Source organism: Camelus ferus, chromosome 12, assembly GCF_009834535.1.
Source record: "Camelus ferus isolate YT-003-E chromosome 12, BCGSAC_Cfer_1.0, whole genome shotgun sequence".
Taxonomy (NCBI): domain Eukaryota; kingdom Metazoa; phylum Chordata; class Mammalia; order Artiodactyla; family Camelidae; genus Camelus; species Camelus ferus.
Genome location: NC_045707.1, coordinates 16,810,541 through 16,825,391, shown reverse-complemented (window position 1 = coordinate 16,825,391; position 14,851 = coordinate 16,810,541). Strand labels below are relative to the sequence as shown.

Sequence of the window (14,851 nt, the reverse complement as noted above, 5' to 3'; positions counted from 1 at the left end):
TTGGGGACAGTCAGGAAAGGGGTCAGCTGGCAGTTCTCAGAGAACAGACCCCCAGGCCCCGCCCAGGAGAGCAGAGTGAGAGACATGATGAAGGGCCATTTGCCAGGATCGAGTATTTGTCAGCCCAGGAGGCTGGATGATGTATTAACGGGACTTTAATGAGCTTGGGGAGGGGAAGCCACACTTCACTGTCGACCACTGGTGGGCAGAGGGGTGAAGAGACCAACCTCACCCCACCTGCTAACTAAACCCCTTAATGCAACCCAGGCCGGTTCGCCCATCAGAAGAAACTCAGTGCTTCCAAGATGCAGTACCTTCCTTCGTGGAGTCCAGCAAAGGCCTCTCAGCCTGCTGCCCCGTCCTATCTTACTGGCAAAGCTTTCCTGAGGTCTAAGCTTGTCCTTCCTACCAGCACTGGAGGGTCCTGAGGGGTGAAGGAGAACTGGATCCCCACTCCCGGGGAGCATCTTATCAACTCCTCCTCCACCTCCATGCCAGTATTCCACCCCAACCTGGAGCCTGGTGGAGCATGGCACCCAGTGACACCCGGCCACAATGTTTCCAGGGCAAGGTTGGGCCTCCTGGCACCAGTCCTGCTGATTGGGGTCACTCAGCTCATGTGGACTTTGGCCTCTCTCTTAGCTCCTGCCTCTGACCCTTGAGGACCCTTACAGGAAGGGTGGAAAGAGTAGAGTGGATTCTAGACCCAGCTTTGCTGTGTGACCCCCAGTATGTCTCTTCTCTCTGGGCTTCAGATACCCCATCAGTATGGATATACTCAACAAATTCCTTCCCCCTCTGTTATCCCGGGATTGTCCCTTCAACTAGGGGTTCAGCTCTCCTAGGAGGGCAGCTGTGGCTCCCTTTATCCTGCCTTTCTGATTTTGAAGCCAGGTGTTGCCCTACCATTCTGACCCATGCCATAGTGTGGTCCCAGGGGTGTGGAGTGGAAAGGAAGAGGGGATTCTGGGGTTGGAGAAGATCCTGACCTTGGTGAGTTCCCGAACCTGCTTGGGTGTCAGTCTTGCTTCTGTATGAGGGTTGGGGAAAATCTAGGAGCCTCCCCCTTTCCCTGAGTGGCACCTACAGGGGTGCCCGGGAGAGATCAGAAACCAGAGCTTCCAGAGGGGGCCAGTGAGACCCTGGAGACTCCAGAGGAACCATCCGTAGGAGAAGGGAAAGGGAGAGTTTAGAGTTCTGCAAAACAGAGGACAGAGCACTACCCTGCAGCCGGGGGTAAGGGCGCAAGGACCACCTTGTCTTACTGGTACTCAGGGAGGCTGAGCAGCACCCAAAAGGGAAAGAATACAACAACAATAACAATAACAAAAAACCCACTGCATTAGAGAGGACCCTCAAGCACTGCCCTTGCATGGGAACATAGATGGCCTTGGGACCTCTGGGTGCTTAACATTTCTGGGAGATATATCTAGACCTTCCAACCTAAGCTCAGCCCGCTCTCCTACAACCTCCTGGGGCAAAGTGGGTTCTGCCATGGGGTGCTCGCCCTGCAGCCTTTCTTTTCCCCCTGGATCACCACTGAAGCCTTGCGTGTGTCTGATAGAATTCTGTCTACCCTTGGACCGGGAGCTCCACGAGGACAGAGATGGGCCTTTGGGATTCTCTCGGGTGTGTCCAGCCTCTTGCCCAAATCTTGGCTCAGAGAAGACACGCAATATGTATCTGCTGAATGAATGCACCAACCAATGAACGCCTTGGGTTACCTCTAAGCACACCACAGGTCTAGGATTCATCCTGCTTGGCCCAGTATGAATGCCGCCTTCTTGGGAAAGCCCTGCAGTGAAGCCAAAGGTCTAGACGTCACATCCCACTCTCCGCTGCCCCCGTCCAGGGCTCTCCGTCCTCCTCCGAGCCCACCCCCGCTCGGAGTGGCATTGGCGCAGAGCAGTGGACTTGCCGGACTGTGTGTGTCCCACCCACTGCATCCCGGGCTGGCGCGGCCGACAGTTCACCAGGAGCGGGGGATGAAAGTGAGTTCACCAGGCTTTGGCCGAGGGGCAGAGGTAGACCAGGGAGAAGAGGTAGAAGGCAGCTAGCGGACGGGGCGGGCCGGGCCGGCTGTCTTCCCCTTTGCCCTTCGACCCAGGAAGCCTCTCACACCCGGCGGACACGCTCGGCGGCCCTGCTGCTCAATCCTGGTCTCCCCCTTCGGGGACCGCTCCCCACCCTCCCCGGCCTCTACCCCCACCTCAACTTCCCGCTCCGACGGCCCGGGAGAGGCGGGGGCAGGCCTGAGAGTGGCGCAAGGACACTCCACACCAAGGGTCATTTGCTCTTTTTTCCCCTCTGTGGCTAATTTATTTTAGAGCTAGGGGAGGAGAGGGGCGGGGCCAGGCGGGCGGGTAGAGAGGAGGGGCCGGACGGGCCCAGGGGAGGTGGGGGCGGGGCGGGGGTGAGGAGGGGAGGGCGGGGAAGCAGCCCCGGAGGAGAGGGCCGGGGAAGGGGCGGGAGTTGGGGGGAAGGGAGGGGCACTTGGGGAGGGGAGGAGCAGGCAAAGGGGAGGGGAGCAAAGGCCTGCGAGGGAGGGCGCTGGGGGCGGGCGAGGGGAGGCGGGGGTGGGGGTGGGGGTCCTGCCTGAGGGGGGAGCCGGGGCGGCCTCTTGTCCGGCCACCCCCACTGCCCAGTCCCGCTCCCGCCCGCTGCGGCCGCAGCAGCCGCAGCAGTAGCGGCTCCAGGATGGTGAGCGCCGCTGCCCCCCGGCCCCGGCCTGTCGCCCCCGGCCCGCGCCCCGGCTCCAGGGCCGGACGCCCCGCCAGGCCGCGCACACTCACCTAGGACCCGGCCGGGATGCCGAGGTACGGGGCCCATGGGCCTGGCTGGGGCAGGCACGCGAGCGCGCGGGCGGGCCGGGGTCAGGGGGTGGTGACCGTTCGGTCGGGGTGTCCGGAGCTTTGTCCGCGGGCGCGGGGCAGTGCGAGGGCCGGAGAGGACGGGAGCTGCGGGTCGCGGGGTTCAACGAGGTGGGGGTCGAAGGGCAAGGCCAGCGAGAGACCCGGGCGGGTGCGTGGGAGCCGAGGGTCACTTCCCGGGGGGAAGGGGCGGGCGGGGAAGGGGCTTTCCTCTCCGCCGCCGACGGGCACCCTCTTCGCCGCCCCCTTTCGTGCCGAGGCTGCAGCAATAGCGAGCGGCAGGCTCTGGGGGGAGCCTGCGGGATTGGGGGTGGGGAGCCAGTATTTGTGGGTTCGGGTCCCAGAAGGAGCCAGTGTCCGGAGCCCGAGGGCCGGCCCGAGGCCCCTCCCACTCCGTCAGGTCTTTGTCCAGCGGCCCCTGTGTGTGAGGGAGGGGGGTGGGGACTGGGTTCCAGGCCTGGAGATTCCCCAGCATCGTGACGGGGCAGTGACAGGAGGCCGAGGCCACTTCGTGGCCTGCGTCCCTCACGCCAACCCCCTGCCTTTCTTTTCTGACCCGGGAGAGCATAGCCCCTATCTCAGAGGGGTGTTGCAGGAAGCGGCACTTACCTTCACCCGTGGGCTACAGGCTGCAAGGGAGACCCTCTAGCTCCTGGCTTGCTCGCTCGCTCGCGCTCTCTCTCTCTCTCCCTCACTCTCCCCCTCCCCATCTCCCTCCCTCTAGCCCTTTAAACTTCCCCACTCCAAGAGCCCTCTCTTGGTCTACACCGATTTCCTTGCTAAGGAACCCGCTCTGTAGAGAGTCCTCAGCAAGGGTTGGGCACACAGTAGGTGCTCAGCAAACGTAAGCCCCCTTCTTGGCCCCTCCAGTCCCCGTAGCCTCCTGGGCGGAGGAGGCCTGGGAAGGGGTATGCACGGGGGCGAGAGTGAGCGGCCTGGAGCCTGCGCCAAGCAGCAGCCCGGAGCCTGGAGCGCAGGGGTGGGTGGACGGGTGGGTGGGCTGTTAAAGGGACGGTCACTAAATCAGGATTAGGCCGTGGGGCTGTCAGGCTGCCAGGCTCTGTCTCCATGGATACCTAATTTGGAGGAGAATAGAGGACGGAAGAATGTTTGTGTTATCGTTCGCCTGGGTTGCCGCGGCTGAGCGGACTCAAGCCCTCCACCAGGCAGCAAGGAATGGGGACCCAGTTCGAGCCCCACTCTGGGCTTCAGCAGGGCGGTTCTCGGGACCCAGAGCCTTCTTTGTGGAGTCGCTGGAATGGGCCAGGTGGTGCTGTGACTAAAGAACTCTGACCCTGCCCAGGGAGCCCCAGACCTTCCCAGAGCCCAACCTAAACCCCTGGGCATCCTCTAGAAACGGCCGGTCTGAGTTTCCTCATAGGCCCCATCCCGGAGCTCCTAGCCTGGAGCAAATGCCATTCTCCGCTGTGTAGTAGCCCCAGAGGACCGCCAGGCTGGGAGGTTCGGTGCTGAGCGCTGCGGGACCCAGCCGCGAGCGGGTACCAGGCGGCCGCTGGGGCGGCGGGGCAAGGGGCGGGGCGGGACTTCCTGGGGTGGGCGAGAAAGGGGCGGGGTCTGCCGGCCGGCCTTGCTCCACCCGGTGACAGGCCTCGTAAATCCCCCTTTCCCATATTTAACGCCATTTCATTTATTTCCCTTTGATTCCATTGGTGTCTGCGGCAGCCACCCCTGTAAGGAGCGACCCTAGTGCCCTCCCTGTAATATCTTCTGGAGAAAAGCCCTCTTGGGCCAAAGGGAATTAGCTCTGTGGGGCATGGGAGTTGCTCCTGGGGGGCCCAGATAACCCCCACTTCTCAGGGGACCCCCCCCCCATCTCCCTGGGAGACGAAGAGGAGGGTTGAGAGACACCTGAGTTTGGCCTCCGAGGCCCTGAGGGATTTTCTGGCTGTAGGGTAAGGGTGGACTGGGCTGAGGATCCCAAGAGTGGACAATCAATCCAGTGCGCAGGCTGGAGAGGGGAAGGGGAGAGGGACAGACCCGAAAGTGTTGTTCTCAGAGCCCTTTCGTGCCTTCCTCCTGGTCATCCATGGCCACAGCTTTTTATGGAGCAAGAATCCCCTCCCACCCCCTGCCTGGGCTGCGGCTTTATCACTGAGACCTCAGACTCTCCACGCAATTTCACGCCTCTCTGCCTTTGCTCCTGCTGTTCCCTCAGCCAAATGCCTTCCCCATTGTCCCTGTCTCTCCACAACCTCCTCATTCTTCAAGGCCCAACTCGGATGCCACACTTCCTCCGTGTAGCCTCCCCAGGGCCCCAGCCCTTGTCACTTGCTCCTCCCGACATGTTCTCCTAGCCCTGCACCTGTGCCTCCCCCAGCCTCTGTGGCTGAGTCGGCTCTAGACTTTGCCTCCTGGAGGACAGGGGTGGAGCATATACTTCCGTGCACCCTGTCCCCACTGGGCCTGGCACGGGGCTTGGCACCTCGTGGGTGCTCCATAAATGTTTGTTGGCAGAATAGAAGGGGTTTTGTAAGGACAGCCTGCAAAGCATGGCATCTGAACACTTTCAGGCAAACAGCTCTGCTCCTGGATGGGTGGAGACCCCTGGGTGGGGCTCTTCGTCCTCCTCATTGCTGACCCCTCCCCCATCCCCAAGTCTGGGGAGGACTTTGCCCCTTCCTTTCCCCACACACCAGCATTCTTCTCCTGCCATTATCATCCTGTTAAACAGAGAGGCCAGTCAGGATCCATATGGATCACATTAACAATTGCTTATTATCTGGGCTAAGACTGCTCCCTCTCTCCACCCCCAGCTCCTACTGCTGCAGTTGCTGGACCCTTAGGAGCCCAGACTCCCTGCCCCCACCTCCCCCACCATCAGTCAGCCAGGGAGGGCAGGGGACAGGCTGGTCTCCCTTACCCTCCCTGTGCCTTCTAGCAGAAATTTGCTTCTTCTTGACTTGGCTGGCAGTTAATGACTCCTCTGCCTGATTTAATGAAAACCAGATTCCCAGAGGGAGCTTGGCTCAGTGAGGTTCCAGGGCTGCGGTGGGGAGAGGTGGACCTGAGGCTGGGTACACCTGTGGTCCACAACACCGAGAGCCTCTGTCTTCCAGTGGACAGAGGCTGTGGGCTGGGGTGAGCCCCACTAGGCCGACCGTGGGCTATACTTGTGTTTTCTGTCATCTCAGCCCTGGGCTGGCCCTGTTCCCTTTCAAGAGCTGGCAGGCTAGTGGGAAGATCAAGGTAGGAGGGACCCTGCAAGGCTTTGTGGGTCCTGATGCATTGAGTCCCAAGCCTTGTGCTGCAAGGAAGCAGGAAATCCCAGAGTTTCCTAGAGTGGCTGCTGAGTTGGCCTTGAAGGATGAGGAGTGGAATTTATGTTTAAATTCATGTAACCTAAGAGTACTAGGGATGGAAGGGGTCTTCAAGATTACCCAGTCCCAGGTCTGTAACTTTTTTTGATTTACAGACCCCTCAGAAGGACCTACAAAAGCTGTCCCCAGAAAAATACACTTCCATGATCAACACAAGACTTTGCATTCTGCTTTATAGGATTCTTGGACCCCCCGAAGCCTTTATGGACCCTACAGCAAGAAACCCTCCCTGCAGTCCAAACCCCTCTGAAGTGCTGAGAGCAGAGTGGGACCTGCAGCCCAGCACTCCTGACCTCCACTCAGTGCTGTCTCCACAGCCCGTGGACTGGACAAGCCAGGGACCAGGGGTACTGGATGAGGTTCTGGGCTAGCCTTTGAGCAGGAAATGTTCACACTGCCTCAGTCAGTGTATAGGTTAGTCATCTCATCTCTGAGTGTGTCACCTGGAGAAAGGATGTCCAGAGGTTATTTTGTTTTAGGATCCACTTGTCCCCAGGAACAAGGATGGGGGCAAAAGAGTCTAGCTCTTTTCTGAGCATTTTCATAAGCATCTTGATGAATCACAGCTAACATGTAGCACTTACTAATTACTCTATATCTCATCTGTGAAATGGGACTAAGCATGGGGCCCTCCTCATAAACATTATTGTGAGGATTAAATGAGGCAGGAGCTGGGATCCCTGGTCTTAGTCTTGAGGGACTATGGGTCTGTGAGGGCCTGGTCAGAAGTGCAGGTGACAGTGCTCAGGGCTATACGGATCTTCCTTAACTTACGATGGGGTTATGTCCTGATCAACCCATTTTAAGTTGAAAACACATTTAATACACCTAACCTACTGAATATCATAGCTTAGCCCTGCCTACCTTACACATACTCAGAATACTTATGTTATGGCTAAGTGTTTTTTAAAAATAAAGTATTCAATATCTCATGTGAATGATTGAAGACTGTACTGAAAGTGAAAAGCAGAACAGTTGTCTGGGTGCAGAATAGCTAAGAGTGTGTGAGTGGTTTCCCCTCGTGATCAGGCGGCTGACTGGGAGCTGTGGCTTCACATGCTTCATATCAGAGAGGGTATCATACTTCATATCGGAGCCCGGGAAAAGGTCAAAATTCACAATTCAAAGTATGGTTTCTGCTGTGTGCGTACTGCACCAATGTAAAGTCGAAAAATTGTAAGTCAGACCGTCGTGAGTTGGGACCATCTGTGATTGCTATTGATGCTGACATTCCCCTGCTGGGTCCTGCCAAAGAGAGGGGACTGCTGTGGGGACCGCCCAGGAGCCTTGGTCTCTTTCCCTTTAGTTTGGAGGTTTAGACAGTATCTCCCTTTGTAATTCACCTTGGGGACTGGTGGTGGGGTAGGGAGTTCTCAGTGAATGGGAGTGTTGGGCAGTGGCCTTGGGCCATCCTGTGGTCCCAACCCCATTTTGTGATGACAGATCATGGCCCCCACCCTAGGGGCCAAGCCCTGGGCTGCAATGACCCTGCCACTAATCAGGCCTAATCACCCTGGACAAGTCATTTAGTTCTGTTTTGGTCTCAATGTCTTCATGGGCAAAATGGGAGTAAGAACACTACTGAGTGAGTTCATAGGTAATAGAGGCCTTGGTTTCACATGGTGTGCCCTTTGTCTCTGAAGCACATGCCTACCTCTGGTGACCTGCTCACTGACTCGGAACCCAGGGACTGCAGAGAACCACCTCCCAGCATAGGAGCAAGGAGAAGAAGAGGACGTGTGTGAAAGTTCCGGTCTGTAGCTGGACCATCATTTCAGCTCTCTCCAAAGTAGAGTCAGGGCAGAGAGGAGAGCTCAGGAGATGGACGAGAGGAGACCTCACTTGGCTACCTCTGGAATCTGGGAGGTGGAAGCCTTCCTCCTTCCACCTCCCTCCTTCCACCTGCCCTCTCTGCCTTGCAGACTCAGGCCACCTGGTCCTCAGCCTGGTACTGGGATTATTTAATCGGGGATGAGTGGGAAGATGTGACAACGAGGCCCCATTTGACTCTAAGCAACCTCTGTTGGGCACCTGTTGGGTCCTAGCACTGCTGGGTTGTGGGTGTACCTCAGCCAAGCTCCAGGAGGTACCCAGCCAGGGCAGGGATTCCTGGGCCCCTGAGACTCCCCACACACTCAGTAGGCACCTACATACTGAGCCCTCAGTGGGGCTTTCATGCCTCCGGTCTCCCATGGCAACCCTCGGCTTGCCGTGTGGCCAGGGAGGGGTGGAGTGCGTCCCCAGCCCTGGCGCTGTTCGCTTTGCCATGGCACCTAGTGAAACACCACCAAGCTCATCACACACTCGGCCGGGCCCTGAGCCAGGCCTGGATATTTTATCTGGGTAGCCATTCACCCAATAACAACATTATTTCTGATGTGGTCTCAGCTTCAGTGAGCTTACAAGACAGTCAGGGAGCAGCGAAAAGGCAGAAGGACAGGCTACGCTTTCAGAACCTCTCCTTGTGTTCCCTGCGTAGAAGGAAGCCACTGAAGGTGTGTGAGCTGGGGAGCGGCATGCTCAGAGCGGTGGACAGGACACAGGCTGGGCTGGAGAGGAGAGACTAGGGGCTGAGGGTGGGAAAGACCAGTTACTTGACAGCAGGGCCTTGCATCATCAGCAGCGTCCCGAGGAGACTTCTTTATTCCCCGAGGGAGTCTGTTCATAGGTGACAGAGGTGCTAATTCAGTGGGAATTAGGAAACAGGGAGAGTCACCTGCTGCTGACTGGCCTATTGGGCCCTTGGATGCTTGAAAGTCTGGGCATGTTTGTTCTTCTTTCCAGGCCAGTGGGGAAAGAAAACTGGTGAGATATTTGAGTTATACTGAAAAAAGACACTCCCCCGGCCTCTCTGCACCGTGTGCTTCCACCCCACCCAGTCCACCTGGCAGTTTCTGTTGGGGTAGAGCGGCTCCCCAGAAACTCTGGCCCCCCGGGGAGATCACCCCTTCCACCCAGCTCCTCAGAGAGAGTGGCCAGACACTTACCCCCCTAGGAAAGGAGCTCCTTTTCCAGGTGGACTGTGTCCTGTGTGGGATGGCCATTCTCGTGTCATGTCTTCCAACCTGTAGCCCTCTTCAGGCCAGAGTTTTGGGGTCTGAGCCCCTTGTTGGGAAAGATGGAGCTGCCTTATCAGGGCGGGGTAGTCAGGAGTTCAGTTTGGGACTTGTTGGGTTCACGTTGGACGTGTAAGTGGGGATGACGCAGAAGGACTGCGAAGGGGAGGCGCCTCCCACTAGACAGCCTGTCATATTGAATGCCTCTATTGATGGGGAGCTCATCACTTGTAGAAACAACTCACATATTCTGACAGCTAACATTATGCCAAAAATCTTTGATAGCGGGTTCACCTCATTCAAGGACCGTGGGGAGGGGCAGGAACTGAGGGGCTGCACAGAGCTGCACAGTCGGCCACCCAGAGGTGGTTCAGGCACTCGAGATACTCAATCCTCAGAAGTCTTTCTCCTTTTGAGGAAATACTCCCCATTTCCTGGTCATAATCTACAGGCAGTTCGCTGCCCTGCCTCTCTGATCACTCTCCTCAGTGCTTGGCCGCGACTGTAACCAGGGTCTTGGGGCTCAGACCCACAAGGACTTACATGGTGCAGTGAGAACCACTTTGGAAATGTGCTAAGCTCCGGGATTTGTGGCTGAGTATGGGGAGGTAGCGTTCAAGAGAAGAGGGGCTAAGAGGGGAAGGGAAGGTTGATGAAGATGCTGGGGCTCAACATACTTCTGTTTCCTTAGCTGTTAGATGGGAACAGCATCGGCTTGTCACGTGAGAGGCAGAAAAGCATCTGGAGCCAGACTGCCCTGGTGGGCGGCCGCATGTCCTAGCTTGGTGACCTCGGCAAGTTAACTGTGCCTCAATTCCCTCCTCTGGAACCTGCGAGTAACTGTTGTACTTCCTTCCTGGGGTTTTTCTGAGGATGAAATGAGCTCATGTGTGTCCAGCACTTACAGCAGCACCTGGCACAGGTGTTGGGGTCCCGGACTGGAGCCAACGGGATTTGCTGTGGTGGTTCAGTCTCTGCCTGGCACTCCCCCGATTTCTCTTTCTCTCTCTGTTCCTGTGGCCCTGCAGTTGTAGGGGGCCACCCCCTTGAGGACAGCCCTGCCCACTCCAGCCCAGGGAGACCGGCTGGGCTGCATAGCTGGAGTTACTCAGCTCAGCACCCCCAGGGCTGGGAATGGAGTCGGAGGGGGCAGAGGCAGCTGCTGGGGAAGCCTGGGTGGGCTGCCTGGGCCTGCTTCCTTGCCTCAGCTCGGGCCTGGCCCTGCAGGGGTGGGGGCGACTCTCACCCACCCCTGTGCACAGGGAGAGGGGCATATATGGGCCTGGGAACATAGGATGACCTAGACTTTAAAGCTTAAGCTTTTAGGAAGTCACATGCCACCTAAACTGACTCAAGTCAACCTTGGATCCTAAACCTGGCTGGGGGAGGGGGTGGGGTCTGAGAGGCGGCTCTTGTCTCTTGGGCTGACACCTGTGGTCTATGGTCCCTGAGAAGTTCATGGATGGAGCTGTCTTCCAGTGTTATTAATTCCCTTTGTAGCCCCATATATTTTTAAAATTTTATCCCCTCTCTGCTTTAATGAGGTAAAATTGACCAAGTGGTCCCACGTATTCTTTATTTTGATTGAGGTGTAACTGATTCAGGTGTACAGCAGAACAATTGGATATTTGTATATATTAGGAGATGGCACCACAGTCAGTCTAGCTAACATCTGTCTCCATACATCGTTACAAAAACATATTTTGTGTGTGTATTTTTTTAATTTTTATTTTTGTTTTCTTTTTTGTTTGTGTGTGTATTTTTATCTTATGCATTGAAAAGTATTTTTGAGAACAGGTCATGATTTACTAGACTTAAAGGGGTCTGTGGCTGAAAATTGGGAAAGAGCCTGACCTTATCCTCTTGCAGGGGCCAGGTCCCCAGGGACGAGGAGCCCCAGATGCAGATCCATGAGGAGACAGGCACTGGGAGGGTCTGACCCAGCCCAGAGAGCAGCGGTGCCCAAGCTGGCCAGTAGCCACAGTGCCACTGCCACCTCCACCGCGTGCCTGCTTGACTCACACCTGCTCACCCTCTCGTCGAGGTCCTTAGGTGCCTTGTGCTCGGCTGCTGCTGTCTCTACACTGTAGTGAGAAGCCGAGTGCCCCCTAAGATTCCCAGGGACACGAAAAGTGTGGCTCCAGATGAAGCTGGGTCTGGCATGGTGTCTCTCAAGAGGGACCTGAAGGGCATTTGACCTTATCTGGGCAGTTTCTAAGTGGCACAAGGGGCAGGAGAAGGGGCAGGGCCCTGGGGCAGAGGAGGAGCAGGTGAGAGGTGCCCCAGGACACAGGGCAGAGGGGCCGGGGGTCAGGTGAGGATGTCCAGGGAAGCTGTGGTCTGGGACTCAGTTCCCCCCACAGTCCCACTTGACAGCTGAGAGGGGCAGGACAGGAACCTCACACTGCAGGGCGGTGCCCTCCACGCTGGGGCCCAGCAGGCAGCTGGGAACTGCACTTCCCTCTTTGGAGTCCCTCAGGCCCATTGGATCCTCTTGGTGCCAGAAGGCATCCCTCACTAGTCTTCCCCAGGCTGAAGCATCTGGCTGGCCCTTGTGGGTGCCAAGTCAGAGTCCAGCCTGGTGTCCTGCCCCCCCTCTAGCCAGTCTTGAAGAAAGTACCAACCTTTCTTCGCTGCCCTCTTGCCAGCCTGTGAGGGACATGCTGGGTCCCCTGTTTCACACCGGAAGAAACAGAGATTGAGACACTTGTCCCACATCTCAGAGACTGACCCATGCCCTGCATCTTCTGAGCCCCAGGAAGAAGATGGGATCCTGACCTCCAGAGGGACCCCTGGGATGGCCAGGCTGGGCTCAGAGACCCCCAGCCCTGGGTCAGTTTTTCAGGCTGGTCTTCAGACACTTGCCTAACTCAAGTCACCAATGAGTCCAGGGTGCATTTGAGGGTCCCTGGGAGCAACCAGTGAAGGTGAGGAAAGGGAGAGCAAGGGAAAGAGAGTATCCTGCTGTCAAATGGCCTGGTGCTGTAATCCCCTCCTCTCAGCCTGTTGAGGGGACCGAATGACATCGTGCAGATTGAACCCCTGCCCAAGATGCAGTAGCCTCTGGGAGGTAACAGCCTGACCTGCCAAGCCCTCTGGAAAGCATGGGCGTAGGGTGACCCCCTCCTACCATTTCTGTCCTGTCCCAGGGCCCAGGAGTTGAAGTCCACCCTAACCTGCTTCAACACAGCTCAAGTAGCAGAAGAGGATGTGGTGGGCTGGGCTGGGATGCCCTTAAAGCAGTTACCAGCCCTGAAGCCTTGCTTTACTTGGCCTGGATGGAAAGTTTACTTGCTCAGTACAGCTCATCTCAAGCAGGCCTGGGAGAAGCAAATCAACTTTGCTAACCATCATCAAGGGGCGAGTGGCTGATAGCCTGCAACCTCCTGGTTTAAAAGAGGATGCTTGTTACCCAGAATGGTTTTCTGTTGCTGAAATTTCAGGCAGCTTGACTAGGTGAAGCAACCAAAACTGAGGCAGGTGAAGACAACTGGGAGAAGGGGCCAGGGTAATAACTAGGCTAGTTCCACCTACCTGGTGTCTCCAGGGAGATGAATTGGCGCTAGAAAATTGGTATCACCTGCTGTGTGTTCCAGGCTATCGCCCAGCCTGGGAAGGGGTGTGATGCGGTGGATGGAAGGAAAGAGCTCGGAGCATCTCCCAGCAGCTACAGCACCAGGAGGAGGGTCAAGAGAAAAACATGGAGGGAGTGTTGGAAAGACAAGGGTGGGCAGGAGAGTCGGGCTTCAGAGCTGGAAAAGTGATAAGCAGCTCTGACGAGGCTGAAGTCAGCCCTGGCAGCCCCCAGGCAGCACGGGAGGGAAAAAGAGCTGTCATTCATGGAAGGCAGACCTGGAGAACCACCTTCCACCCCCTGCCAAAGGCAGCCACATCACAGGAGATACAGGCAGGTCCCCAAGCCCTGGGGATAGATGCCTCTCACAGGGATTGTGGGTGGGACTGGAAACGGCTGCCTGTGTCCTGGGTCTGGTACCCCAGGACCTTCTGCGAGAATAGGGGAAGCCTAAGAGCCATCCCCAACCTCCTAGTGGAGTAGATGGGCTGTTTGATCAGTGAGTGTGTAAATTGGGATTTTATGGATCGCTTATTCACTGCCGGAGCTGGGGCCCTCAAATTCCTCTGTGCCCCAGAATGCTTAATCTAGTCCCAAGCTTTCCCCTGGGAAGGGAGGGAAGACAGCTCTCCACAGGCCCCCACCTCTCCTGCTGTGTCTTCTCCCAAGGCCCCAAGCTTTGTCATTGCAGGTTGAGTGGTTCAAATGTGCTAATACACTCCCTGGGGGCCACTGGGCTGTGGGACTTACCCTTCAGTCCTGTGATTGGCCAGAGAGACCAGGGGAGAGGGGTTCATGGCAGCAGCTGGGAGTGTGTGTGTGTGTGTGTGTGTGTGCGCGCGCGCGCGCGCGCGTGCGTGCACGCCCTGTGTGCCTGTTTGAGGGGAGGGGGTTGGGGGGTGTCCATTCTGCTCAGACCACTGGGCAGAGACAAAGGATCTTCATCTAGCCTGCAATGAGGATTACGTCCAGAACAAGCCACATCCCTACCTGGTCAAGCTGGTTAGGGAGCCCACCTGTCCATCTTCACATCCTCCTCTTACATCTTGATGCGGTGGGACTTAGCCAGTGTGTGCTGAATGGATGGAGGGATGAGTGGCCATGTGACCTACTACCTTTTTAACTGGGGTTGTGTCTGCTGGAATAATCCAGCATCTACAGATTCCTAAATCTCCCCCTAAGATTCCTCAATCTCCCCCCTCCCCTCGCTGAGATGTGCTTCAGTCCAGGCCTGGCTGACACAAGGCTGGGCATGAAGGACTGGCCAGGCCTCAGGGGACACAGCTGTGACCCCTGGACTCTGTTGCCACTTGAGAGTGCTTTCACTGTGGTCACGTTTTCCCCTGCCAGCCCCCATCTGTCCTCAGGATTTGATGAGGATGACGATGGTAGGCGAAGGGGGAAGGGTGTTGAGCAGCTGATGGGGGAGGGAAGGAAGCACAGCCTGAAGGGCCAGATGACAAACTGCCCAGTTCTACTGTCCTTATCTCCTCTTCAGTCTGCGCCTCCTCTCTGGTGGCAGGCAGGACAGGTTGGGGAGTGGTTGGTCCAGCTCGTCTGCCCCCTCCTCCCTGACTCCTGGGGAAGCTGAAGCCTGGCCTGGCCTTAGCACCACCCAGGAGTCCTTAGGAACGGAGTCTGAGTTGTAGAGATGCTACGTGGAGACCCTAAGAAGTGAGACTCCGTTCAAGTTCAAGAGAAAGCAGCAAAGGTGCCAGTTGTAGTGGGAAGCACCCTGGCTGCAGAGCCAAGCCCTGGATGGGATGAAAGCAGCACTGTCCAGTAGAACTTTCTGTTATGATGGGGATGTTCTGGGTCTGCACTGTCCACACGGGTGCCACTACCCCGTGTGACTAGTGAGCGCTTGGGGTGTGGCTAGTGCTGTCGAGGAATTGAACTTTTCATTGAATTTAACTTTAATTATACCTTTTTTATTTTTCAATAATTAATTAATACATAATAAATGATTTACATTTTAAATAATTAATACATTTTAATGATTTGAAATTGAAA

The 14,851-nt window shown here is 56.6% G+C and overlaps 1 protein-coding gene across 14 annotated transcripts in view; it reads left to right on the top strand.

Annotated features, from left to right (window-relative positions):
• FIGNL2 (fidgetin like 2) overlaps positions 1-14,851 on the top strand; it is a 65,892-nt gene that overhangs the window by 38,424 nt on the left and 12,617 nt on the right. The window contains exon 1 of one of the 14 annotated variants that reach the window (XM_032492882.1): positions 1,965-1,991. The exons of 9 other annotated variants lie outside the window; for them this stretch is intronic. The gene's annotated coding sequence lies outside the window, so the exon portion shown is untranslated. Of the gene's footprint in view, positions 1-1,964; positions 1,992-2,465; positions 2,817-4,443; positions 6,623-14,851 lie in introns of those variants that run through there. 4 more of the 14 variants (XM_032492867.1, XM_032492872.1, XM_032492879.1 and 1 more) reach the window with 4 other exon arrangements.